Here is a 27174-nt window from a genome sequence, read left to right on the forward strand (position 1 = left end):
GGTACTCTTTTTATTGTCCTCAGAAGGGTGAAAGGCGGAGTAGACCCGCCAGGATTTGAGCCTGTGACCAGGAGGTCGAACATAGGGACCTACAGTGGAGACATTAGTTAACTAAGCCACCAGACCTGGCATAGAAATAATATGCTTTCATGATTGAATGACACTTTAAAACTGCCCAAAATGTGATCATGTTCATTAATTTAAATCACATAAGGTCAAAAACATGGGCATGCACTTAGTCACATTGAAGAGGGCAATATGCGTCACTGTCACCTGCAATGTTTGACAGATTCATCATGATCATTACGAAACACTTGCTTTTGGCAATCACAACTTGTTGAACAAACCAGGAGGTTTCATAAATCCGGATGCATTGTGAGCAAAGCAGCACACACTAAAGGCAATCCTAAACTCCTTCGGAAACTAGTGGAGAGCTTTCAAGGCACATTATATGAGGTTGTCCTTCTGCAGGTTTATTGGCATCCCGACAGCATAGTTTTGAAATCTCTGCAAAATGTCTGTAAGCTTCTTAGGTAGCCTTTATAAATCACATGACAATAATCTAGGCACCACATAACCAAGCACTTTATCAGCTCCATTCACAGAGAGCAGGTCACACTAGCTGGCGTATTTTAAGTGGCACATAGCGGTGCACGTTGATAACCTTTGACGATTGCATTGATTTGAGGCTTTTGTTGATTGACTTTGACCATAACATTCATTTAATAGGTAAGGTTTGGATCAGATATGAATCCCAGGGTCTTCACTTTTTAGGTCGAGCCTAGAACAGCGCTGTTGCTCGAATTTTTGTAAGGGAATTTTGAAAGTGCTGCAGCCGCTGGCCTAAAGCCTGCGTGCATGTGCGCGTGAACGCGCGCAGCCACCATATGTCTCCGTCACGGGTACTGTACTTCATGAAGGCGCTTTTGCTATATTCGGGCTCCGGCGCTTTACTTTTAGTGTTAAAAGTAAAGCGCGGGTGCCGCTATTATAGCGAAAGTAAAGAAATAGATGCATGTTTCTATTTCTTTACCTTTGGTATAATCGTGCACCGGCGCTTTACTTTTAATGTTAAAAATAAAGCGCCGGTGCCGCGATTATAGCGAAAGTAAAGAAATAGATGCATGTTTCTATTTATTTACCTTTGGTATAATCGCGGCACCGGCACTTTACTTTAAATGTTAAAAATAAAGCGCTGGTGCCGCGATTATAACAAAAGTAAAGAAATAGAAACAAGCATCTATTTCTTTACAAAGAACAAGCATTGGCATAGCCAATAGGTTTCGCTTTTGGGACCTTATAAGTATTTATTTATGCAGCACAATTACTTTGGTGCAAAAACAACTGTTGCATGGCTAAACACTTACAAGGTCCAAAAGGCGAGACCTATTGGCTATGCCAATGCTTGTTTAAAATTGCCAATGTGACTTACCCATTGACTTGTCCCCACACTGCACACGACCTCCGTGGGGTTCCTAGATACTCACCTTCGGTCACCGGCACTTCTACGTCTCCTTGTTCCAGTCTTGACTCACAGTGCGGTTCGCATACCACTATTTTAGTATATGGTTTGGTCTCCCCCTGGCGACCACTGTGTATTCATTGCCAAGTATTGTGTGCCTTGTGTATATCTCCGGGTAGGAGATATCCGATTATGTTAGTGAGTGTCTTATAATAAATACATATTTCCATAAATGCACTGTGTGGTTCTTTTTCACTAAATCTATATGAATAAGATTATGCTCTGGTGAACCAAGCTGCTTTACACTCCTTCTGGACTAAGCCTGACGGCTGCTCTCAACAGCTACCACTTAGAAAGCTTTCAGACCACTAAAATCACTATAAGGGTTGTCTAGATTAGTGCAGGGTGCCCACTTACCTAAGTGTGCACCATATACTAAGCCAGCTTTTTTTTTCTCCCTCTCCCCTCCTCCCCCCTCTCCCCCCTCTCCCCCTCCTCCTCCTCCTTCCTCCCCCCTCCTCCTCCCCCTCCTCCCTCCACCACCCCCTCTCCCCTCCCCCCCTCTTCCCCCCCTTCGAATAGAACAGACGCATCAGCTCTGCTGCGTGGATTGGGCCCGGCACAGATGATCCACATCAACCTTGCATCTTCAGAACCGATGCATCACCAACGGCACAGCACATCTCCAACCCACGTTCTTGCATCTCTCATCAATGGCAGCTCCACGACCATGCCGGTCCCCGCATCGCAGCTCCTCGGAACAGAAGCATCCTCAATGCCCAGACTATGCATCGCAAACCCCGTCAACATGACCCTTGACGAGGATGCAGCAGGACCTCACACCGCAGCCTCCCCGCTTCTCAAAACCGAGGCATCGTTTTGAATGTGCGGTGCTTCTTCGCCTAGGATTCACACAACGCTCCACAAACAGGATTTAAGGTACTTAGTTCATTGGGCCTAACCTGGTCCTTGTAGCTGGCCCATGCTCCATCGCAGTCAGCCTGAAATTGTGACTTTGTGCTGACCAGATATCCATTGTTGGCACCTAGTTCTTTTTGGCGCTATTTTAACCGAAAACTTTGAAATTAATATCTCCGGTTTCCCTGACTGGATTTTTGTTGTTTTGGTCTTGTTTTTTACAAAAATCTATTCAATTTTTCAAAATTTGGTGCGGGATCTTTTTGTGTGGTGTTTTCACTGTTTGAAGTGTTGCACAAATACTTTACACATTGCCTTCAAGTTAGGCCTGACTGCTCTGTGACAAGCTACCAGAGGGTAAGCATAGGTTAATTGGGGTTTGCTTGTGCCTTACACGGACTAGGATTGTGGTTACTGCTTAACTAGGGCTCGATCCCAGTCAACCAGAAACCCAATTTCTAACAGTAACCAAGAGCAAGCTGCTCAGCACTGATCCTGCCAGGCTAGACTCTAAAAGGTACAAGGTAACTAGATACCAGTCTCCTACAATCTCCTAAAAGTTTGGCACGGCAGTCCAGATGTGCCAAGCTCCATATGCGGCCACTCCAAGAAAGATTTAGAGAACCACATATCAAAGCAACATCTCATCAAAGCCTCCAAGTGCCGGGACCCCAGAGGGGCTCACCGTTATAAACCTGGCTACTAAGACTTTCTGTATTGATCCTTCCCGCCGGCTTTTAGCCCATCTCCCTGCATGGGTATCCCACGAACAAAAAGAAGCGTCTTTGCAAGTGAGAGAACCGGAATTTCCACTCTTGTTCCAGGAGTGCTCCTAAGACCCTTCCACTGTTACGGCTTCCCAGGTGTACTAAAAACAATGTGAAATTCATTCCAAATGCAAGTGTAAATTTCCATATTTTTGGTAATCGGGTTGGTGTGTATGTTGAAGGGATCTGCAGAGCCAGCATGTCTATGATGTGGCGTGCATGTATACATAGAAACCTTCACTTCCTAACAGGAAAAACTGAGGCACGACAGCATCACCTGTGCCTCTGTAGAGCAGAGGGATGGCTGTTGGGCTTCTGTGCGCTATGGAACCACTTTCCCTTCAAAGAGCCAGGAGGCCAACCAAAGACCTGCAGGCCAGACAGTCTGACATAGCGGTTTACAGTTTGTGATTATTAATGTGAAAACTACTGAATTGGGTAGCAATTAAAAATATTATTAGAGTGCTTTGAAGCAGTGCAGCGCATGGTGAGCACTATAAGTATCTCCAGTAGATCAGTTCTGGTCCATCCAGTGTGGATATTCCTCCATCACGCACTCCACCAATGAGCATTGGTGAAAGGCACAATCCACTGAGCGATAGTTCATTATTTGCTCCAGAACCCTTTTCCAGGGCGCGGTTCCTGCACATAAGAGGAGAAGCCTCCTACTGGTGTTGATCACGGAGGTGTTACCCAGATAAGATCTGTTCCCAGGAGATCTGGGTATCTGAGACATGTATATGACCAAAAAGGGGATTGAGAAGCTGTGTAAAGTCAACCCCCAGCCTCCCAGATTACAACAAGTAACTACCCAACGGGGGGATAAACTCTTCTATTGTGACCTCTTCAATTTAGGATCAGGTGCTTGGTTCTAACATATCTCAAGACAGTGAAGGATCCGCACCTCGGGTGTAAAGGGAGGACAATGTCACTTGACGGATGTGACCCTCCACTGCCTTATGAAACCTAACTAAAATATAGGACAAAGAGGAAACGGTCCATTAAGGGCTGTATGTTGCATGCATGCTTCATGTTGTGTTTGTTCCATTTACCTAGTCCAGAGTTGGACATACCAACCCCGAATTGCAGGGATGCAACAAGGCTTTGGTCCTGAAGAAAGCCTACTGACCCTTGGTGGCATATAAAGGACCAACACATGGCGACCCTCTGATGTTATGGGTCACTGTACCCACAAAACATCTTTGCTTTTATCTCTGCCAAAGGACCTCAATAGTAAAAAGGAGTTAGGATCCGGAAGTCTATTTTAATTCACATTCTAAATTCCTCCTTCTTCGATAAAGAGCTCTGCTTACAAACTGTGTCGAGCCCACCCACTCACACTAGGTGTAGTGGATGCGGATCCGATGATGATGAATGCCACAGGTGGTACCTGTGGGTGAGGCTCCTCTAAAAACACCCAAGAAATGCCCGGATCGCACTCATTTACCTGGGTGCGGATCCTTTACCGTCTTGAGATATGCTAGGACCCAGCAACTGATCTCTTAGATTGAAGAGATCGCGATGGAAAAGGTTAATCCTCCTTTGTGTAGCTACTTATCTGGAACAGGGCCATGGAGAGCATTGTTCAACTCTTGGAGAGTAGAGGTGAACAACTTTTCTCACAGAAATAAGATATTCTAAAAAGGTGTCAAATCTACTGTTAATATGACAATGCGCCCTGCAGTTGATATTTGAACTTCTATTGTGCGTCCACCGCACTTGCCCGTGCGGAGGTCGACATCTTCAAGTATACATATTACTTCCTGCGTGTAAATACACAATCCATAACAATCGACAATTCATAAGCCATAATCAAAATATTGGCAGGTAAATCAATGAACCTGACATTAGTAATTATAAAAATAGAATTAAAACTGATCAGAATACAACCGTCCAGTCCAGGCAAAGCCGATAGACCCACCGGCGCCGCCTCCAAAATTCGTGCTGCCTATGGCAGACGGCCCCACCTCCCTTGCTACGCCACTGCTTCCAGACTGGATACTACTACAGACCATGCCTCCATAACTGGATACTACAACAGGTCATGCCTCCATAACTGGATACTACTACAGGTCATACCTGAAGCCTGGACACTACTACAGGACATGCCTCTAGACCTCGACACTACTACAGGTCAGGCCTCCAGACATATGCACAACTACAGATCATGTTTCCAGAGGTGGGCACTACTACAGGTCTTACCTCCAGATCTGGATGCTACTACGGGTCAGGCCTCTAGACCTGGACCCTATTAAATGTTGGACCTTCAGATTTGGAAACCAATGTAGGTCAGGCCGCCAAAACCAGAGACTACTAAAGGAGACAGCGCCAGATCTTGACTACAACAAGAAAGGTTTCTACACCCAGATCCCGTACTACAACAAGAGGTCCTCAGACCTGGACACAGTACTACAAGGCCAGGCCTCCAGACCGAGACACTGTACTACAGGAAGAGACCCACAGACCTGGACACAGACCTACAGGAAAAGACCCAAAGACCTGGACACAGACCTACAGGAAAAGACCCAAAGACCTGGACACAGACCTACAGAAAGAGACCCACAGACCTGGACACAGTACTACAGGAAGAGACCCACAGACCTGGACACTGTACTACAGGAAAAGACCCACAGACCTGGACACAATACTATAAGGAGAGGCCCTCAGACCTTGAAACAGTACTACACGGGCCTCCAGACTTCGACACAGTACTACAGGAAAAGCCCCCCTGACCTGGACACAGTACTACAGGAAGAGGCCCACAGACCTGGACACAGTACCGCAGGAAGAGACCCACAGACCTGGACACAGTACTGCAGGAAGAGACCCACAGACCTGGACACTGTACTGCAGGAAGAGACCCTCAAACCTGGACACAGTACTACAGGAAGAGACCCACAGACCTGGACACAGTACTACAGGAAGAGACCCACAGACCTGGACACAGTACTACAGGAAGAGACCCACAGACCTGGACACTGTACTACAGGAAGAGACCCACAGACCTGGACACTGTACTACAGGAAGAGACCCACAGACCTGGACACTGTACTACAGGAAAAGGCCCTCAGACCTGGACACAGTACTACAGGATGAGGCCCTCAGACCTGGACACAGTACTACAGGAAGAGACCCACAGACCTGGACACAGTACTATACAGCTAGGTCCTCAGACCTGGATACAGTACTACAGGAAAATACTCAAAGACCTGGACACATTACTACAGGATGAGGCCCTCAGTCCTGGACACAGTACTACAGGATGAGGCCCTCAGACCTGGACACAGTACTACAGGATGAGGCCCTAAGACCTGGACACAGTACTACAGGAAGAGGCCCTCAGACCTGGACACAGTACTACAGGAAGAGGCCCTAAGACCTGGACACAGTACTACAGGATGAGGCCCTCAGACCTGGACACAGTACTACAGGATGAGGCCCTCAGACCTGGACACAGTACTACAGGATGAGGCCCTCAGACCTGGACACAGTACTACAGGATGAGGCCCTCAGACCTGGACACAGTACTACGGGAAGAGACCCACAGACCTGGACACAGTACTACAGGAAGAGGCCCTCAGACCTGGACACAGTGCTACAGGATGAGGCCCTCAGACCTGGACACAGTGCTACAGGATGAGGCCCTCAGACCTGGACACAGTACTACAGGATGAGGCCCTCAGACCTGGACACAGTACTACAGGATGAGGCCCTCAGACCTGGACACAGTACTACGGGAAGAGACCCACAGACCTGGACACAGTACTATACAGCTAGGTCCTCAGACCTGGACACAGTACTACAGGAAAAGACCCAAAGACCTGGACACAGTACTACAGGAAGAGACCCACAGACCTGGACACAGTACTACAGGAAGAGGCCCACAGACCTGGACACAGTACTACAGGAAAAGACCCAAAGACCTGGACACTGTACTACAGGAAAAGACCCTCAGACCAGGACACAGCACTACAGGAAGAGCCCCCCTGACCTGGACACAGTACTACAGGAAGAGGCCCACAGACCTGGACACTGTACTACAGGAAGAGGCCCTCCGACCTGGACACAGTACTACAGGAAGAGGCCCACAGATCTGGACACTGTACTACAGGAAAAGACCCTCAGACCTGGACATAGTACTACAGGAAGAGGCCCTCAGACCTGGACACTGTACTACAGGAAAATACCCTCAAACCTGGACACAGTACTACAGGAAGAGGCCCTCCGACCTGGACACAGTACTACAGGAAGAGACCCTCAGACCTGGACATAGTACTACAGGAAGAGGCCCTCAGACCTGGACACTGTACTACAGGATGAGGCCCTCAGACCTGGACACAGTACTACAGGATGAGGCCCTCAGACCTGGACACAGTACTACAGGAAGAGACCCACAGACCTGGACACAGTACCACAGGAGGAGACCCACAAACCTGGACACGGTACTATACAGCTAGGCCCTCAGACCTGGACACAGTACTACAGGAAAAGACCCAAAGACCTGGACACATTACTACAGGAAGAGACCCACAGACCTGGACACGGTACTACTGGAAAAGACCCACATACCTGGACAGTACTACAGGAAGAGGCCATCAGACCTGGACACAGTACTATAGGAAGAGACCCAGAGACCTGGACACAGTACTGCAGGAAGAGACCCACAGACCCTGACACAGTACTGCAGGAAGAGACCCACAGACCTGGACACTGTACTACAGGAAAAGACCCTCAAACCTGGACACAGTACCACAGGAAGAGGCCCTCAGACCTGGACCCAGTATTACAGGAAGAGACCCACAGACCCAGACACAGTACTACAGGAAAAGACCCACAGACCCAGACACAGTACTACAGGAAGAAGCCCACAGACCTGGACACAGTACTACAGGAAAAGACCCTGAAACCTGGACACAGTACTACAGGAAGAGGCCCTCAGAACTGGACACAGTACTACAGGAAGAGACCCACATACCTGGACACAGTATTACAGGAAGAAGCCCTCAGACCTGGACATGGTACTACAGGAAGAGGCCCTCAGACCTGGACAGACTACTACAGGAAGAGACCCACAGACCTGGACACATTACTATAGGAAGAGACCCACAGACCTGGACACAGTACCATATGGCCAGGCCTCCAGACCTGGACACAGTAAGAGGCCAAATTACTGATGTGCTGGGACCCCCAGATGTGTTGCAAGGACGTTGACTAGACTCACTCCAGTGAGCCCCGGATTGACTCTTCAGGGTTTCCCGGTCCGGATACCTACACGATACGACTGCAGTCGCTGAACTTATGTCTGATCCCTTACCATACACAACCAGAGCTAATCTCTACTGTACCAGTCTGAGGAAACTGGTAAAACAGAGATGGGCTATTTCTATATGTTACTGAAAGGACACACACTGTCAATTAAAATTACAATTTTGACATAGTAGATTGAGTAGTCCACCTTTCATTTATTTATTTTATACACGTTGCACACTTGTTTTACTTTGATTAACGTGTAGCGACAGCACCTAGCAGAAACTGCGGCCAGGAATTCAGTGTTTGGAAGCAGACTGGCAGTGCATGCCTGGCCACACCACACTGGTACAGTAGAACCAGGACTCAGGCGGGCTCCCGCAGCTATCACGACATGCCCCACGACTGGCCATGGTTTCAGCGTTTGCTTGCAAGTCTCTCTGCCGCCTCCCCTGATGGATCTGTAGCAGATCTGCACGTGGCACCCAGTAACTCCTGGAGACTGGGGAATAAGCGAGGCATGAAGGCGTTCTCTCTGCCGGATGTCCCCACGATGCCAGTCTCTGCCAGATGGCCACCACGGTGCCAGTCCCTGCCAGAAGGCCCCCACGGTGCCAGTCTCTGCCAGAAGGCCCCCACGGTGCCAGTCTCTGCCAGAAGGCCCCCAGGGTGCCAGTCTCTGCCAGAAGGCCCCCAGGGTGCCAGTCTCTGCCAGAAGGCCCCCAGGGTGCCAGTCTCTGCCAGAAGGCCCCCAGGGTGCCAGATGGCCCCCAGGGTGCCAGTCTCTGCCAGATGGCCCCCAGGGTGCCAGTGGCCCCCAGGGTGCCAGTGGCCCCCAGGGTGCCAGTCTCTGCCAGATGGGCCCCAGGGTGCCAGTCTCTGCCAGATGGGCCCCAGGGTGCCAGTCTCTGCCAGATGGGCCCCAGGGTGCCAGTCTCTGCCAGATGGGCCCCAGAGTGCCAGTCTCTGCCAGATGGCCCCCACGGTGCCAGTCTCTGCCAGATGGCCCCCACGGTGCCAGTCTCTGCCAGATGGCCCCCACGGTGCCAGTCTCTGCCAGATGGCCCCCACGGTGCCATTCTCTGCCTGACCGTTACAGCTCACCGCTGCGTAGTGGAAGTGTCTGCCAGATGGCCCCAGGATGCCAGTCTCTGCAAGATGGCCCCCACGGGGCCAGTCTCTGCAAGAGCAAGATGGCCCCCATGGGGCCAGTCTCTGCAAGATGGCCCCCACGGGGCCAGTCTCTGCAAGAGCAAGATGGCCCCCACGGGGCCAGTCTCTGCAAGAGCAAGATGGCCCCCACGGGGCCAGTCTATGCAAGATGGCCCCCACGGGGCCAGTCTCTGCCTGACCTCTCCAGCTCGCGGCTGCATAGTGCCAGTCTCGGACAGATGGCCCCGACAGTGCCAGTCTCGGACAGATGGCCCCGACAGTGCCAGTCTCGGACAGATGGCCCCGACAGTGCCAGTCTCGGACAGATGGCCCCGACAGTGCCAGTCTCGGACAGATGGCCCCGACAGTGCCAGTCTCGGACAGATGGCCCCGACAGTGCCAGTCTCGGACAGATGGCCCCGACGGTGCCAGTCTCGGACAGATGGCCCCGACGGTGCCAGTCTCGGACAGATGGCCCCGACGGTGCCAGTCTCGGACAGATGGCCCCGACGGTGCCAGTCTCGGCCAGATGGCCCCCACGGTGCCAGTCTCGGCCAGATGGCCCCCACGGTGCCAGTCTCGGCCAGATGGCCCCCACTGTGCCAGTCTCGGCCAGATGGCCCCCACTGTGCCAGTCTCGGCCAGATGGCCCCGACTGTGCCAGTCTCGGCCAGATGGCCCCGACTGTGCCAGTCTCGGCCAGATGGCCCCGACTGTGCCAGTCTCGGCCAGATGGCCCCGACTGTGCCAGTCTCGGCCAGATGGCCCCGACTGTGCCAGTCTCGGCCAGATGGCCCCGACTGTGCCAGTCTCGGCCAGATGGCCCCGACTGTGCCAGTCTCGGCCAGATGGCCCCGACTGTGCCAGTCTCGGCCAGATGGCCCCCACGGTGCCAGTCTCGGCCAGATGGCCCCCACGGTGCCAGTCTCGGCCAGATGGCCCCCACGGTGCCAGTCTCGGCCAGATGGCCCCCACGGTGCCAGTCTCGGCCAGATGGCCCCCACGGTGCCAGTCTCGGCCAGATGGCCCCCACGGTGCCAGTCTCTGCCTGACCGCTCCAGCTAGCGGCTGCGTAGTGCCAGTCTCTGCCTGATGGACCCCACGGTCCCAGTCTCTGCCTGATGGACCCCACGGTCCCAGTCTCTGCCTGATGGACCCCACGGTCCCAGTCTCTGCCTGATGGACCCCACGGTCCCAGTCTCTGCCTGATGGACCCCACGGTCCCAGTCTCTGCCTGATGGACCCCACGGTCCCAGTCTCTGCCTGATGGACCCCACGGTCCCAGTCTCTGCCTGATGGACCCCACGGTCCCAGTCTCTGCCTGATGGACCCCACGGTCCCAGTCTCTGCCTGATGGACCCCACGGTCCCAGTCTCTGCCTGATGGACCCCACGGTCCCAGTCTCTGCCTGATGGACCCCACGGTCCCAGTCTCTGCCTGATGGACCCCACGGTCCCAGTCTCTGCCTGATGGACCCCACGGTCCCAGTCTCTGCCTGATGGACCCCACGGTCCCAGTCTCTACCTGATGGACCCCACGGTCCCAGTCTCTGCCTGATGGACCCCACGGTCCCAGTCTCTGCCTGATGGACCCCACGGTCCCAGTCTCTACCTGACTGTGCCAGTCTCTGCCTGACGGTCCCACTGTGCCAGTCTCTGCCTGATGACCCCATGGTGCCAGTCTCTGCCTGACCTCTCCAGCTTGCATCCCCACACATGGCGGCACTCAGTGGCAGCTTGTGCAGGAGGACCACTTTGGGGTGGAGGTTGAGACAACCGGTAGCGGCAGAGGGGTGAGAAGGCTCTGCGTGGCCTCACTTCTCCTCAGAGGAGCCACCCCAGCCATCTGAAAAGAATTAGTAGGACAACTTAGGCAAGCGGAGGACCGTGTGCCGGCCACCAATGAAGTCGCTGGAATGAGGAAATCTTGAAATGAATCTGACCATTCCATAAAATAAATCCAACTGGGTTACACCGGCACGAATTCAGCACTCAGTAAATATTACTGGATTATCCACCCGCACTGAGCGCTCTCCAGTCTAATGGTCTCCAAGAGCCGAACCTCCATTTTGTGGTCATGTGGCACCACATGTTAAGCAATTTTACTTTGCAGGTGTTGTTCATGTTTTGAAATATTTACAAAGATCACAAGTCATGCCTTGGATTGTTTCAACATACACATAGGATTTCAAGTGGCGCCTTGGGTTGTTTCAACATACACACAGGATCACAAGTGACGCCTTGGGTTGTTTCAACATACACATGGGATCACAAGTCACGCCTTGGATTGTTTCAACATACACATAGGATCACAAGTGGCGCCTTGGGTTGTTTCAACATACACATGGGATCACAAGTGGCGCCTTGGGTTGTTTCAACATACACATGGGATCACAAGTGGCGCCTTGGGTTGTTTCAACATACACATGGGTTCACAAGTGGCGCCTTGGGTTGATTCAACATACATATGCCTGAGAGGAACACTAAACATGCTCTCTTGGCGTCATATCCTACGCTTTTGAAGGCAATTCCATAAAGGGACATTCAGGGGGAGGGAAGAAGACTGGTCGCGTTGAACAGAACATACCTGTTTTGTGTCTTGTGGCCCCCGCTTTGGAAATTGATCTTCTAGAAGTCAGGCAATCGAGACCTGCAACAAAACAAACAGACTTCTCAGTGATTGCAAGAGGATACGGTCTCTTCGTTATGTTTACTGGCCCCGAAAGACCAGCTTCTCATCCCCAAACCAGTGTCCTCGAGAGGACTGGGGCGAACTCTGGGTCTCCAGCAGTCACACCCTGAGTCCAGTCAGGTGGCGCTCCATCTCATGCACCTCCAACAGAGGCCCCTCCATGGAGAGTGGTGGTGGGCTCCATGCAGCTCTTCACTCTAGAAGTCAGGGACACTAACAGCGTCCACCGCACTTTACGAGGCGGATGGTAACAAGAGGTGGGAACATCGCGCCCCGTGGGGCCAATCCTGGACAGTTACCAGGACCTGCAGTTGTAATGGCATGCGCACCTCAGATTCGATTCCGGGCCCTTTCCTGCACCCAGTTTCCCTTAGCATTCAGCAAGTGCAAAGCAAGTGCTGAAAATAATTCAGTTTCACCGAGTGTGTCCCCACACACAAAAATAGCAAACGTGTGGGGTGGTAATTCAACAAACAACATGGTGAATTACCCCTTCACAAGACTGGGAATGAGGGTCTTCGAAACCAAGATGCTGTGCAACATTACTTGTACAAATTCAAAAAAGTTAACGTGTTAACTGCAATCCCAGGAATAGCAAAAAAAAGACAATATTGAGTTTACCGTCCACGCTTGACTGCACACTTAAACAAGCCGATCGGTCAAGATAAAAGGTAGAATTTGTTATCAGTGCACACCCGTCAGGAGCAGTGCTGTCCACCTCTCAGCCTACCTCCCACCGAGCCCCATCATCTGTTACCCAAAGGTGCTGGTACAGGTAACCCCGCCCCTTTTGGTGCATTGTAACCACAGGGCTGGGCCACAACGCTACCACATATACCAGCACCTCCAAAATGGAGGCTCTCTAGAAAGGCTATGTGTCTATACTGCACCCCGATAAGACACCCTTCCAGGAAGCTAAAGACCCAATGGGGAAATCCATAAAAAAAGAAAAAAAAACATGAACTGTGAACTTGAACGAACAACCCCAACGTAAAAGTTAAGTTGATCTCTTTTTGGTGGCCTGATACTTTGGTGTTACAGCACTTAATAATAATTAATTAACATAACCAACTTGAGCTTGTATAATCTTCAACCCATTTCTGCCAAATTCTTTTTAATCAACTGCGCGTTTTTTCCTCTTTATATTTCGTCGTGTAATTAAGATACGGAGGTATATTCCTTTGTACGGCACTTTATCACATTCTATTGATAGGATGGTTTTGTATTAAATGTTTTAAATATAAAAAAAGAATAACTTTGTGGCACTCCTACACATATGTTTTTAGGAATAATTATTTGCCATACCTTGATCTGAGAAGCTTTGAGCTTACAACCTCTTTTGAAGCTGGGAGGTTAGGATTCCCCCCTCCCCAGCCATACAAAGCTGTGAGCTTAGAACCTCTTCTGAAGCTGAGAGGTCAGGAGCCCCACACATACAAAAGCGGTGAGCTTAGAACCTCTTCTGAAGCATGAAGATAAGATGTCAGGACCTCCCCCGTCATACAAAGCTGTGAGCTTAGAACCTCTTCTCTGAGAGGTCAGGACCCCCTTGGGCATACAAAGCTGTGAGCTTAGAACCTCTTCTTTAGCTGACAGGTTAAAACCCCCTCAGGCATACAAAGCTGTGAGCTTAGAACCTCTTCTGAAGCTAAGAGGTCAGGACCTACCCAGTCATAGAAAGCTGGGAGATTAGAACCTCTTCTGAAGCATAAAGCCGAGAGGTCAGGACCTCCCCAGTCATATAAAGCTGTGAGCTTAGAACCTCTTCTGCAGCATGAAGCTGAGAGGGCAGGACCTCCGCAGTCATACAAAGCGGTGAGCTTAGAATCTCTTCTGAAGCATGAAGGCAAGAGGTCAGGACCTCCCCAGTCATACAAAGCTGTGAGCTTAGAACCTCTTCTGAAGCATGAAGCTAAGAGATCAGGACCCCCCTTTGGCATACAAAGCTGTGAGCTTAGAACCTCACCTCTAGCTGACGGGTTAGAACCCCCTTAGGCATACAAAGCTGTGAGCTTAGAACCTCTTCTGAAGGATGAAGCTGAGAGGTCAGGACCTCCCCAGTCATAGAAAGCTGTGAGCTTAGAACCTCTTCTGAAGCTGAGAGGTCAGGACCTCCCCAGTAATGTAAAGCTGTGAGCTTAGAACCGCTTCTCTGAGAGGTCAGGACCCCCTGTGGCATACAAAGCTGTGAGCTTAGAATCTCTTCTCTAGCTGACAAGTTACAACCTCTTCAGGCATATAAAGCTGTGAGCTTAGAACCTCTTCTGAAGAATGAAGCTGAGAGGTCAAGACCTCCCTAGTCATAAAAAGCTGTGAGCTTAGAACCTCTTCTGAAGCTGAGAGGTCACGACCTCCCCAGTAATATAAAGCTGTGAGCTTAGAACCGCTTCTCTGAGAGGTCAGGACCCACCTTTGGCATACAAAGCTGTGAGCTTAGAACCTCTTCTGAAGAATGAAGCTGAGAGGTCAAGACCTCCCCAGTCATAAAAAGCTGTGAGCTTAGAACCTCTTCTGAAGCTGAGAGGTCACGACCTCCCCAGTAATATAAAGCTGTGAGCTTAGAACCGCTTCTCTGAGAGGTTAGGACCCACCTTTGGCATACAAAGCTGTGAGCTTAGAACCTCTTCTGAAGCATGAAGCTGAGAGGTCATGACCTCCCCAGTCATACAAAGCTGTGAGCTTCATACCTCTTTTGAAGCATGAAGCCGAGAGGTCAGGACCTCCCCAGTCATACAAAGCTGTGAGCTTAGAACCTCTTCTGAAGCATGAAGCTGAGAGGTCATGACCTCCCCAGTCATACAAAGCTGTGAGCTTCATACCTCTTTTGAAGCATGAAGCTGAGAGGTCAGGACCTCCCCAGTCATACAAAGCTGTGAGCTTAGAACCTCTTCTGCAGCCTGATGACGAGGGGTCAGGACCTCCTCAGTCTTACAAAGCTGTGAGCTTAGAACCTCTTCTCTAGCTGACAGGTTAGAACACCCGCACGCATTCACAGTTGTGAGCTTAGAACCTCTTCTGAAGCATGAAGCTGAGAGGTCAGGACCTCCCCAGTCATAGAAAGCTGTGACCTTAGAACCTCTTCTGAAGCATGAAGCCGAGAGGTCAGGACCTCCCCACTCATACAAAGCTGTGAGGTTAGAACCTCTTCTGAAGCATGAAGCCGAGAGGTCAGGACCTCCCCAGTCATATAAAGCTGTGAGCTTAGAACCTCTTCTCTTTGGCATACAAAGCTGTGAGCTTAGAACCTCTTCTGGAGCATTAAGATGAGAGGTCAGGACCTCCCCAGTCATATAAAGCTGTGAGCTTAGAACCTCTTCTCTGAGAGGTCAGGACCTCCTTTGGCATACAAAGCTGTGAGCTTAGAACCTCTTCTCTAGCTGACAGGTTAGCACACCCTCAGGCATATAAAGCTGTGAGCTTAAAACCTCTTTTGAAGCATGAAGCTGAGAGGTCAGGGCCTCCCCAGTCATATAAAGCTGTGAGCTTAGAACCTCTTCTGAAGCATGAAGCAGACAGGTCAGGACCTCCCCAGTCATACAAAGCTGTGAGGTTAGAACCTCTTCTGAAGCATGAAGCCGAGAGGTCAGGACCTCCCCAGTCATATAAAGCTGTGAGCTTAGAACCTCTTCTCTTTGGCATACAAAGCTGTGAGCTTAGAACCTCTTCTGGAGCATTAAGATGAGTGGTCAGGACCTCCCCAGTCATATAAAGCTGTGAGCTTAGAACCTCTTCTCTGAGAGGTCAGGACCTCCTTTGGCATACAAAGCTGTGAGCTTAGAACCTCTTCTCTAGCTGACAGGTTAGCACACCCCAGGCATTAAAAGCTGTGAGCTTAAAACCTCTTTTGAAGCATGAAGCTGAGAGGTCAGGACCTCCCCAGTCATAGAAAGCTGTGAGCTTAGAACCTCTTCTGAAGCTGAGAGGTCAGGACCTCCCCAGTAATGTAAAGCTGTGAGCTTAGAACCGCTTCTCTGAGAGGTCAGGACCCCCTGTGGCATACAAAGCTGTGAGCTTAGAATCTCTTCTCTAGCTGACAAGTTACAACCTCTTCAGGCATATAAAGCTGTGAGCTTAGAACCTCTTCTGAAGAATGAAGCTGAGAGGTCAAGACCTCCCTAGTCATAAAAAGCTGTGAGCTTAGAACCTCTTCTGAAGCTGAGAGGTCACGACCTCCCCAGTAATATAAAGCTGTGAGCTTAGAACCGCTTCTCTGAGAGGTCAGGACCCACCTTTGGCATACAAAGCTGTGAGCTTAGAACCTCTTCTGAAGAATGAAGCTGAGAGGTCAAGACCTCCCCAGTCATAAAAAGCTGTGAGCTTAGAACCTCTTCTGAAGCTGAGAGGTCACGACCTCCCCAGTAATATAAAGCTGTGAGCTTAGAACCGCTTCTCTGAGAGGTCAGGACCCACCTTTGGCATACAAAGCTGTGAGCTTAGAACCTCTTCTGAAGCATGAAGCTGAGAGGTCATGACCTCCCCAGTCATACAAAGCTGTGAGCTTCATACCTCTTTTGAAGCATGAAGCCGAGAGGTCAGGACCTCCCCAGTCATACAAAGCTGTGAGCTTAGAACCTCTTCTGAAGCATGAAGCTGAGAGGTCATGACCTCCCCAGTCATACAAAGCTGTGAGCTTCATACCTCTTTTGAAGCATGAAGCTGAGAGGTCAGGACCTCCCCAGTCATACAAAGCTGTGAGCTTAGAACCTCTTCTGCAGCCTGAAGACGAGGGGTCAGGACCTCCTCAGTCTTACAAAGCTGTGAGCTTAGAACCTCTTCTCTAGCTGACAGGTTAGAACACCCGCACGCATTCACAGTTGTGAGCTTAGAACCTCTTCTGAAGCATGAAGCTGAGAGGTCAGGACCTCCCCAGTCATAGAAAGCTGTGACCTTAGAACCTCTTCTGAAGCATGAAGCCGAGAGGTCAGGACCTCCCCACTCATACAAAGCTGTGAGGTTAGAACCTCTTCTGAAGCATGAAGCCGAGAGGTCAGGACCTCCCCAGTCATATAAAGCTGTGAGCTTAGAACCTCTTCTCTTTGGCATACAAAGCTGTGAGCTTAGAACCTCTTCTGGAGCATTAAGATGAGAGGTCAGGACCTCCCCAGTCATATAAAGCTGTGAGAGCTTAGAACCTCTTCTCTGAGAGGTCAGGACCTCCTTTGGCATACAAAGCTGTGAGCTTAGAACCTCTTCTCTAGCTGACAGGTTAGCACACCCTCAGGCATAAAAAGCTGTGAGCTTAAAACCTCTTTTGAAGCATGAAGCTGAGAGGTCAGGGCCTCCCCAGTCATATAAAGCTGTGAGCTTAGAACCTCTTCTGAAGCATGAAGCAGACAGGTCAGGACCTCCCCAGTCATACAAAGCTGTGAGGTTAGAACCTCTTCTGAAGCATGAAGCCGAGAGGTCAGGACCTCCCCAGTCATATAAAGCTGTGAGCTTAGAACCTCTTCTCTTTGGCATACAAAGCTGTGAGCTTAGAACCTCTTCTGGAGCATTAAGATGAAAGGTCAGGACCTCCCCAGTCATATAAAGCTGTGAGCTTAGAACCTCTTCTCTGAGAGGTCAGGACCTCCTTTGGCATACAAAGCTGTGAGCTTAGAACCTCTTCTCTAGCTGACAGGTTAGCACACCCTCAGGCATATAAAGCTGTGAGCTTAAAACCTCTTTTGAAGCATGAAGCTGAGAGGTCAGGGCCTCCCCAGTCATACAACGCTATGAGCTTTATACCTCTTATGAAGCTGAGAGGTCAGGACCCCTACTCATACAAAGCTATGAGCTTAGAACCTCTTCTGAAGCATGAAGCTGAGAGGACAGGACCTCCTCACTCATACAAATCTGTGAGCTTAGAACCTCTTCTGAAGCATTAAGCTGAGAGGTCAGGACCTCCCCAGTCATATACAGCTGTGAGCTTGGAACCTCTTTTCTGAGAGGTCAGGACCCCCTTTGGCATACAAAGCTGTGAGCTTAGAACCTCTTCTCTAGTTGACAGGTTAGAACCTCCTCAGGCATATAAAGCTGTGAGCTTAGAACCTCTTCTGAAGCATGAAGCCGAGAGGTCAGGACCTTCCCAGTCAAAGAAAGCTGTGAGCTTAGGACCTCTTCTGAAGCATGAAGCCGAGAGGTCAGGACCTCCCCAGTCATATAAAGCTGTGAGCTTAGAACCTCTTCTCTTTGGCATACAAAGCTGTGAGCTTAGAACCTCTTCTGGAGCATTAAGATGAGAGGTCAGGACCTCCCCAGTCATATAAAGCAGTGAGCTTAGAACCTCTTCTCTGAGAGGTCAGGACCTCCTTTGGCATACAAAGCTGTGAGCTTAGAACCTTTTCTCTAGCTGACAGGTTAGCACACCCTCAGGCATATAAAGCTGTGAGCTTAAAACCTCTTTTGAAGCATGAAGCTGAGAGGTCAGGGCCTCCCCAGTCATATAAAGCTGTGAGCTTAGAACCTCTTCTGAAGCATGAAGCAGACAGGTCAGGACCTCCCCAGTCATACAACGCTATGAGCTTTATACCTCTTATGAAGCTGAGAGGTCAGGACCCCTACTCATACAAAGCTATGAGCTTAGAACCTCTTCTGAAGCATGAAGCTGAGAGGACAGGACCTCCTCACTCATACAAATCTGTGAGCTTAGAACCTCTTCTGAAGCATTAAGCCGAGAGGTCAGGACCTCCCCAGTCATATACAGCTGTGAGCTTGGAACCTCTTTTCTGAGAGGTCAGGACCCCCTTTGGCATACAAAGCTGTGAGCTTAGAACCTCTTCTCTAGTTGACAGGTTAGAACCTCCTCAGGCATATAAAGCTGTGAGCTTAGAACCTCTTCTGAAGCATGAAGCCGAGAGGTCAGGACCTCCCCAGTCATACAACGCTGTGAGCTTAATACCTCTTCTGAAGCTGAGAGGTAAGGACCTCCCCAGTCATAGAAAGCTGTGAGCTTAGAACCTCTTCTGAAGCATGAAGTCGAGAGGTCAGGACCTCCCCAGTCATACAAAGCTGTGAGCTTAGAACCTCTTCTGAAGCATGAAGCCGAGAGGTCAGGACCTCCCCAGTCATATAAAGCTGTGAGCTTGGAACCTCTTCTCTGAGAGATCGGGATCCCCTTTTGCATACAAAGCTGTGAGCTTAGAACCTCTTCTCTGAAAGGTCAGGACCCCCACTCATACAGAGCTGTGAAGTTAGAACCTCTTCTGAAGCATGAAGCCGAGAGGTCATGACCTCCCCAGTCATACAACGCTGTGAGCTTAGAACCTCTTCTGAAGCTGAGAGGTCAGGACCCCTACTAATACAAATCTGTGAGCTTAGAACCTTTTCTGAAGCATGAACTCGAGAGGTCAGGACCTCCCCAGTCATACAAAGCTGTGAGCTTCATACCTCTTCTGAAGCATGAAGCCGAGAGGTCAGGACCTCCCCAGTCATACAAAGCTGTGAGCTTAGAACCTCTTCTGAAGCATGAAGCTGAGAGGTCAGGACCCCCCCAGTCATACAAAGCTGTGAGCTTAGAACCTCTTCTGAAGCATGAAGCTGAGAGGTCAGGACCCCCAGTCATACAAAGCTGTGAGCTTAGAACCTCTTCTGAAGCATGAAGACGAGGGGTCAGGAACTCCTCAGCCATACAAAGCTGTGAGCTTAGAACCTCTTCTCTGGCTGACAGGTTAGAACACCCGCACGCATTCACAGTTGTGAGTTTAGAACCTCTTCTGAAGCATGAAGCTGAGAGGTCAGGACCTCCCCAGCCATAGAAAGCTGTGAGCTTAGAACCTCTTCTGAAGCATGAAGCCGAGAGGTCAGGACCTCCCCACTCATACAAAAATGTGAGCTTAGAACCTCTTCTGAAGCATGAAGCCAAGAGGTCAGGGCCTCCCCAGTCATAGAAAGCTGTGAGCTTAGACCCTCTTCTGAAGCATTAAGCTGAGAGGTCAAGACCTCCCCAGTCATATAAAGCTGTGAACTTAGAACCTCTTCTCTTTGGCATACAAAGCTGTGAGCTTAGAACATCTTCTCTGAGAGGTCAGGACCCCCTTTGGCATACAAAGCTGTGAGCTTAGAACCTCTTCTCTAGCTGACAGGTTAGCACACCCCAGGCATTAAAAGCTGTGAGCTTAAAACCTCTTTTGAAGCATGAAGCTGAGAGGTCAGGACCTCCCCAGTCATATAAAGCTGTGAGATTAGAACCTCTTCTGAAGCATGAAGCAGACAGGTCAGGACCTCCCCAGTCATACAACGCTATGAGCTTTATACCTCTTATGAAGCTGAGAGGTCAGGACCCCTACTCATACAAAGCTGTGAGCTTAGAACCTCTTCTGAAGCTGAGAGGTCAGGACCCCTACTAATACAAAGCTGTGAACTTAGAACCTCTTCTGAAGCATGAATCTGAGAGGACAGGACCTCCTCACTCATACAAATCTGTGAGCTTAGAACCTTTTCTGAAGCATGAAGTCGAGAGGTCAGGACCTCCCCAGTCATACAAAGCTGTGAGCTTCATACCTCTTCTGAAGCATGAAGCCGAGAGGTCAGGACCTCCCCAGTCATACAAAGCTGTGAGCTTCGAACATCTTCTGAAGCATGAAGCTGAGAGGTCAGGACCTCCCCAGTCATACAAAGCTGTGAGCTTAGAACCTCTTCTGAAGCATGAAGCTGAGAGGTCAGGACCCCCAGTCATACAAAGCTGTGAGCTTAGAACCTCTTCTGAAGCATGAAGACGAGGGGTCAGGACCTCCTCAGTCATACAAAGCTGTGAGCTTAGAACCTCTTCTGGAGCATTAAGATGAGAGGTCAGGACCTCCCCAGCATTATAAAGCTGTGAGCTTAGAACCTCTTCTCTGAGAGGTCAGGACCCCCTTTGGCATACAAAGCTGTGAGCTTAGAACCTCTTCTCTAGCTGACAGGTTAGTAAACCCTCAGGCATATAAAGCTGTGAGCTTAGAACCTCTTCTGAAGCATGAAGCAGACAGGTCAGGACCTCCCCAGTCATACAACACTATGAGCTTTATACCTCTTATGAAGCTGAGAGGTCAGGACCCCTACTCATACAAAGCTGTGAGCTTAGAACCTCTTCTGAAGCATGAAGCTGAGAGGACAGGACCTCCTCACTCATACAAATCTGTGAGCTTAGAACCTCTTCTGAAGCATTAAGCTGAGAGGTCAGGACCTCCCCAGTCATATAAAGCTGTGAGCTTAGAACCTCTTCTCTGAGAGGTCAGGACCCCCTTTGGCATACAAGGCTGTGAGCTTAGAACCCCTTCTCTAGCGGACAGGTTAAACCCCCCTCAGTCATACAAAGCTGTAAGCTTATAACCTCTCCTGAAGCATGAAGCCGAGAGGTCAGGACCTCCCCAGTCATACAAAGCTGTGAGCTTAGAACCTCTTCTGAAGCATGAAGCTGAGAGGTCAGGACCTCCCCAGTCATACAAAGCTGTGAGCATAGAACCTCTTCTGAAGCATGAAGCAGAGAGGTCAGGACCTCCCCAGTCATACAAAGCTGTGAGCTTAGAACCTCTTCTGAAGCTGAGAGGTCAGGACCCCTACTAATACAAAGCTGTGAACTTAGAACCTCTTCTGAAGCATGGATCTGAGAGGGCAGGACCTCCGCAGTCATACAAAGCTGTGAGCTTAGAATCTCTTCTGAAGCATGAAGGCAAGAGGTCAGGACCTCACCAGTCATACAAAGCTGTGAGCTTAGAACCTCTTCTGAAGCATGAAGCTAAGAGGTCAGGACCCCCCTTTGGCATACAAAGCTGTGAGCTTAGAACCTCACCTCTAGCTGACGGGTTAGAACCCCCTTAGGCATACAAAGCTGTGACCTTAGAACCTCTTCTGAAGCATTAAGCCGAGAGGTCAGGACCTCCCCAGTCATATAAAGCTGTGAGCCTGGAACCTCTTTTCTGAAAGGTCAGGACCCCCTTTGGCATACAAAGCTGTAAGCTTAGAACTTCTTCTCTAGTTGACAGGTTAGAACCTCCTCAGGCATATAAAGCTGTGAGCTTAGAACCTCTTCTGAAGCATGAAGCTGAGAGGCCAGCACCTCCCCAGTCATAGAAAGCTGTGAGCTTAGAACCTCTTCTGAAGCATGACGCCGCGAGTTCAGGACCTTCCCAGTCATAGAAAGCTGTGAGCTTAGGACCTCTTCTGAAGCATGAAGCCGAGGGGTCAGGACCTCCCCAGTCATACAACGCTGTGAGCTTAATACCTCTTCTGAAGCTGAGAGGTAAGGACCTCCCCAGTCATAGAAAGCCGTGAGCTTAGAACCTCTTCTGAAGCATGGAACTGAGAGGTCAGGACCTCCTCAGTCATAGAAAGCTGTGAGCTAAGAACCTCTTCGCTAGTTGACAGGTTAGAGCCCCCTCAGGCATACAAAGCTGTGACCTTAGAACCTCTTCTGAAGCATGAAGCCAGGAGGTCAGGACCTCCCCAGTCATACAAAGCTGTGAGCTTAGAACCTCGTCTCTAGTTGACAGGTTAGAACCCTTTCATGCATACAAAGCTGTGACCTTAGATCCTATCCTGAAGCATGCATGAAGCTGAGTGGTCTGGACCTCCCTAGGCATACAAAGCTGTGAGCTTAGAACCTCTTCTCTTAGTAGTTAGGACCACTTTGGGCATACAAAGCTGTAAGCTTAGAACCTCTGCTGAAGCATGAACCCGAGAGGTCAGGACTTCCCCAGTCATACAAAGCTGCAAGCTTAGAACCTCTTCTGAAGCATGAAGCTGAGAGGTCAGGACCTCCCCAGTCATATAAAGCTGTGAGCTTAGAACCTCTTCTGAAGCAGGAAGCTGAGAGGTCAGGAACTCCCCAGTCATACAAAGCTGTGAGCATAGTACCTCTTTTGAAGCCTGAAGCAGAGAGGTCAGGACCTCCGCAGTCATACACAGCTGTGAGCATAGAACCTCTTTTGAAGCATGAAACCGAGAGGCCAGGACCTCCCCAGTCATACACAGCTGTGAGCTTAGAACCTTTTCTGAAGCTGAGAGATCAGGAACCCCACTCATAAAAAGCTGTGAGCTTACAACCTCTTCTGAAGCATGACGCTGAGAGGACAGGACTTCCTCACTCATACAAAGCTGTGAGCCTAGAACCTCTTCTAAAGCATAAAGCCGAGAGGTCAGGACCTCCCCAGTCATACAAAGCCTTGAGCTTAGAACCTCTTTTGAAGCATGAAGCCGAGAGGTCAGTACCTCCCCAGTCATATAAAGCTGCGAGCTTGGAACCTCTTCTCTGAGAGGTCGGGATCCCCTTTGGCATACAAAGCTGTGAGCTTAGAACCTCTTCGCTGAAAGGTCAGGACCCCCACTCATACAGAGCTGTGAACTTAGAACCTCTTCTGAAGCATGAAGCTGAGAGGACAGGACCTCCTCACTCATACAAAGCTGTGAGCTTAGAACCTCTTCTGAAGCATGAAGCCAGGAGGTCAGGACCTCCCCAGTCATAGAAAGCTGTGAGCTTAGGACCTCTTTTGAAGCATTAAGCTAAAAGGTCAGGACCTCCCCAGTCATATAAAGCTGTGAGCTTAGAACCTCTTCTGAAGCATGAAGCTGAGAGGTCAGGACCTCCCCAGTCATAAAAAGCTGTGAGCTTAGAACCTCTTCTGAAGCATGAAGCCGAGAGGTCATGACCTCCCCAGTCATACAAAGCTGTGAGCTTAGAACCTCTTCTGAAGCTGAGAGGTCAGGACCCCTACTAATACAAAGCTGTGAACTTAGAACCTCTTCTGAAGCATGGATCTGAGAGGACAGGACCTCCTCACTCATCTGTGAGCTTAGAACTTTTTCTTAAGCATGAAGTCGAGAGGTCAGGACCTCCCCAGTCATACTAAGCTGTGAGCTTAGAACCTCTTCTGAAGCATGACGCTGAGAGGTCAGGACCCCTACTAATACAAAGCTGTGAACTTAGAACCTCTTCTGAAGCATGGATCTGAGAGGACAGGACCTCCTCACTCATCTGTGAGCTTAGAACCTTTTCTTAAGCATGAAGTCGAGAGGTCAGGACCTCCCCAGTCATACAAAGCTGTGTGCTTAGAACCTGTTCTCTAGCTGACAGGTTAATCCCCCTCAGGCATACACAGCTGTGAGTTTAGAACTTCTTCTGAAGCATGAAGCCGAGAGATCAGGACCTCCCCAGTCATACAAATCTGTGAGCTTAGAGCATCTTCTGAAGCTGAGAGGTCAGGACCCCCACTCATACAAAGCTGTGAGCTTAGAACCTCTTCTGAAGCATGAAGCCGAGAGGTCAGGACCTCCCCAGATATACAAAGCTGTGAGTTTAGAACCTCTTCTGAAGCATGAAGCCAACAGGTCAGGACCTCCCCAGTCATACAAAGCTGTGAGCTTAGAACCTCTTCTGAAGCTGAGAGGTCAGGACCCCCACTTATACAAAGCTGTGAGCTTAGAACCTCTTCTCTAGCTGACAGGTTAGAACCCCCTCAGGCATATAAAGCTGTGAGCTTGGAACCTCTTCTGAAGCATGAAGCCGGGAGGTCAGGACCTTCCCAGTCATACCAAGCTGTCAGCTTAGAACCTCTTCTCTGAGAGGTCAGGACCCCCTTTGGCATACAAAGCTGTGAGCTTAGAACCTCTTCGCTAGTTGACAGGTTAGAACCCCCTCAGGCATACAAAGCTGTGAGCTTAGAACCTCTTCTGAAGCATGAAGCCGGGAGGTCAGGACCTCCTCAGTCATACAAAGCTGTGAGCTTAGAACCTTGTCTCTAGTTGACAAGTTAGAACCCTCTCATGCATACAACGCTGTGAGCTTAGATCCTATCCTGAAGCATGCATGAAGCTGAGAGGTCTGGACCTCCCTAGGCATACACAGCGGTGAGTTTAGAACCTCTTCTCTGAGTAGTTAGGACCACTTTGGGCATACAAAGTTGTTAGCTTAGAACCTCTCCTGAAGCATGAACCCGAGAGGTCAGGACCTCCCCAGTCATGTAAAGCTGTGAGCTTAGAACCTCTTCTGAAGCATGAAGCTGAGAGGTCAGGACCTCCCCAGTCATGTAAAGCTGTGAGCTTAGAACCTCTTCTGAAGCATGAAGCTGAGAGGTCAGGACCTCCCCAGTCATACAAAGCTGTGAGCATAGAACCGCTTCTGAAGCATGAAGCCGAGAGGTCAGGACCTCCCCAGTCATACACAGATGTGAGCTTTCAACCTCTTCTGAAGCATGAAGCTGAGAGGACAGGACCTCCCCAGTCATTCAAAGCTGTGAGCTTAGAACCTCTTCTGAAGCAGAGAGGTCAGGACCTCCTCAGTCATATAAAGCTGTGAGCTTCGAACCTCTTCTCTATCTGACAGGTTAGAACCCCCTCATGCATACAAAGCTGTGAGCTTAGATCCTCTCCTGAAGCATGAAGCTGAGAGGTCAGGACCTCCCCAGTCATAGAAAGCTGTGAGCTTAGAACCTCTTCTGAAGCATGAAGCCGAGAGGTCAGGACCTCCCCAGTCATAGAAAGCTGTGAGCTTAGAACCTCTTCTGAAGCTGAGAGGTCAGGACCCCCACTCATATAAAGATGTGAGCTTGGAACCTCTTCTGAAGCATGAAGGAGAGAGGTCAGGACCTTCCCAGTCATACAAAGCTGTGAGCTTAGAACCTCTTCTCTGAGAGGATAGGACCCCCTTCGGCATAGGAAGCTGTTAGCTTAGAAATGGGAATAGTAAATTGTAGCCTTCCAAAGTGCAACACTTTTCTTGTTTTTGCTTAGGCTGATGTAGGCGTGGTACATTTTATCCCTTCAAAGTTAAAAAATGTCATGTCTTTTTGTTGCTGTATTTGAAATGTTAATCTTGTTTTATTTAAGTTTTTTGTTTAATTTTTATTTTAATGGAGTTTATTTATTTTACTTTTTTGTGTTTATTACATTAGATGTAGAAAGCCTGAGGGTACAGAACCTTTGCCGGAAGCTACAGAACTCTGTGCGCAGAGTGGCTAAGACCTGCTCGGAGTTTTCAGTTCGATTCAGTGAAGCAGAGGCACGCATCTCAAATTTGGAGGATGAGCTCGTGGCACAGAAAGCTTTGACTGAATCGCTTCGTAGCATGAAAGATGATACTCAATGGAAACTAGCTGACTTGGAGAACCACGCTTGAAGAACAAACCTGCGAGTATTGCAGATCCCAGAGGGGCGGGAAGGACAGGACTCTCGTAAATTTATTGTTGATTTATTCACAGTTGCATTTCCCGAGCTCATAAGATGAGACTGGAATAGGGAGATTGAGCGCACACACCGTTTCCCATTTAATATTCGTCCAAATTCTGGCCAGGCAAATAACAAGCCCAGAGCTTTCTTGATTTCTTTCAATAGCTTTTTAGCTAGGGAAGATGTGTTTCAGCTACCTCGGCCAGATAGAAAGAGTGCTGGGAAGGATTTTGAGTTTTTTGTACGGCCTGATTTTTGCCATTTTACTGTTGAGAGTCGGTGGCAGCTGCGCCAGCTTATTCCAACCTTTCAGACCAAAGGGGCGCAAGCATAGTTAATGAATCCGGCTACGTTGAAGGTAATATATCAGAACCGTACTAGATTTTTTTCTTCAGAAGGATCTGCAAAAGAGTATTTAAAGACCCTATAAGGCCCATGGTGTAATAACTACTGGGACGGGTGGGTTAAAATCCCACTCGGCAGAAGGTTTTTTTTTGTGGTTTTTTTCCTCACTTTTGAGGGGTCTGGGAAGTACGGACCGAAGGTATAGTGCATCTTGTTCCCTTATAATGGGGTTTCTCTTGTGGAATTATGGCACTTTTATCTGTCCTCCACTTTCGAGAGGAGGTGCGAGCACCGGTATCGGATGATCAAAAGCTTTTTTTCATCAAGGACCTTGGGTCTTAAAGCCTTGTTGGTGGGGGCGGGGGGTGGGTGGGGTGGGAGAGGGGTCAAATAGGGGGAAAATGTTACATTATCAGATTGGGAATAGCTGTTGGCAACAGAAGATATGACATGATTGTGTCTAAATTGTCA

At 49.6% G+C, this 27174-nt stretch overlaps 1 protein-coding gene across 5 annotated transcripts in view; it reads right to left on the bottom strand.

Moving 5' to 3' along the window:
• Positions 1 to 27174, bottom strand: part of TBC1D5 (TBC1 domain family member 5) — a 2224639-nt gene that overhangs the window by 1702810 nt on the left and 494655 nt on the right. For 3 of the 5 annotated variants that reach the window (XM_085630445.1, XM_085630444.1, XM_085630446.1), the window contains one exon: positions 12133 to 12195. The exons of the other annotated variants lie outside the window; for them this stretch is intronic. The gene's annotated coding sequence lies outside the window, so the exon portion shown is untranslated. The remainder of the gene's footprint in view (positions 1 to 12132; positions 12196 to 27174) is intronic. 5 annotated transcript variants of the gene reach the window in all.

Source organism: Triturus cristatus, chromosome 10, assembly GCF_964204655.1.
Source record: "Triturus cristatus chromosome 10, aTriCri1.1, whole genome shotgun sequence".
NCBI classification, from domain to species: domain Eukaryota; kingdom Metazoa; phylum Chordata; class Amphibia; order Caudata; family Salamandridae; genus Triturus; species Triturus cristatus.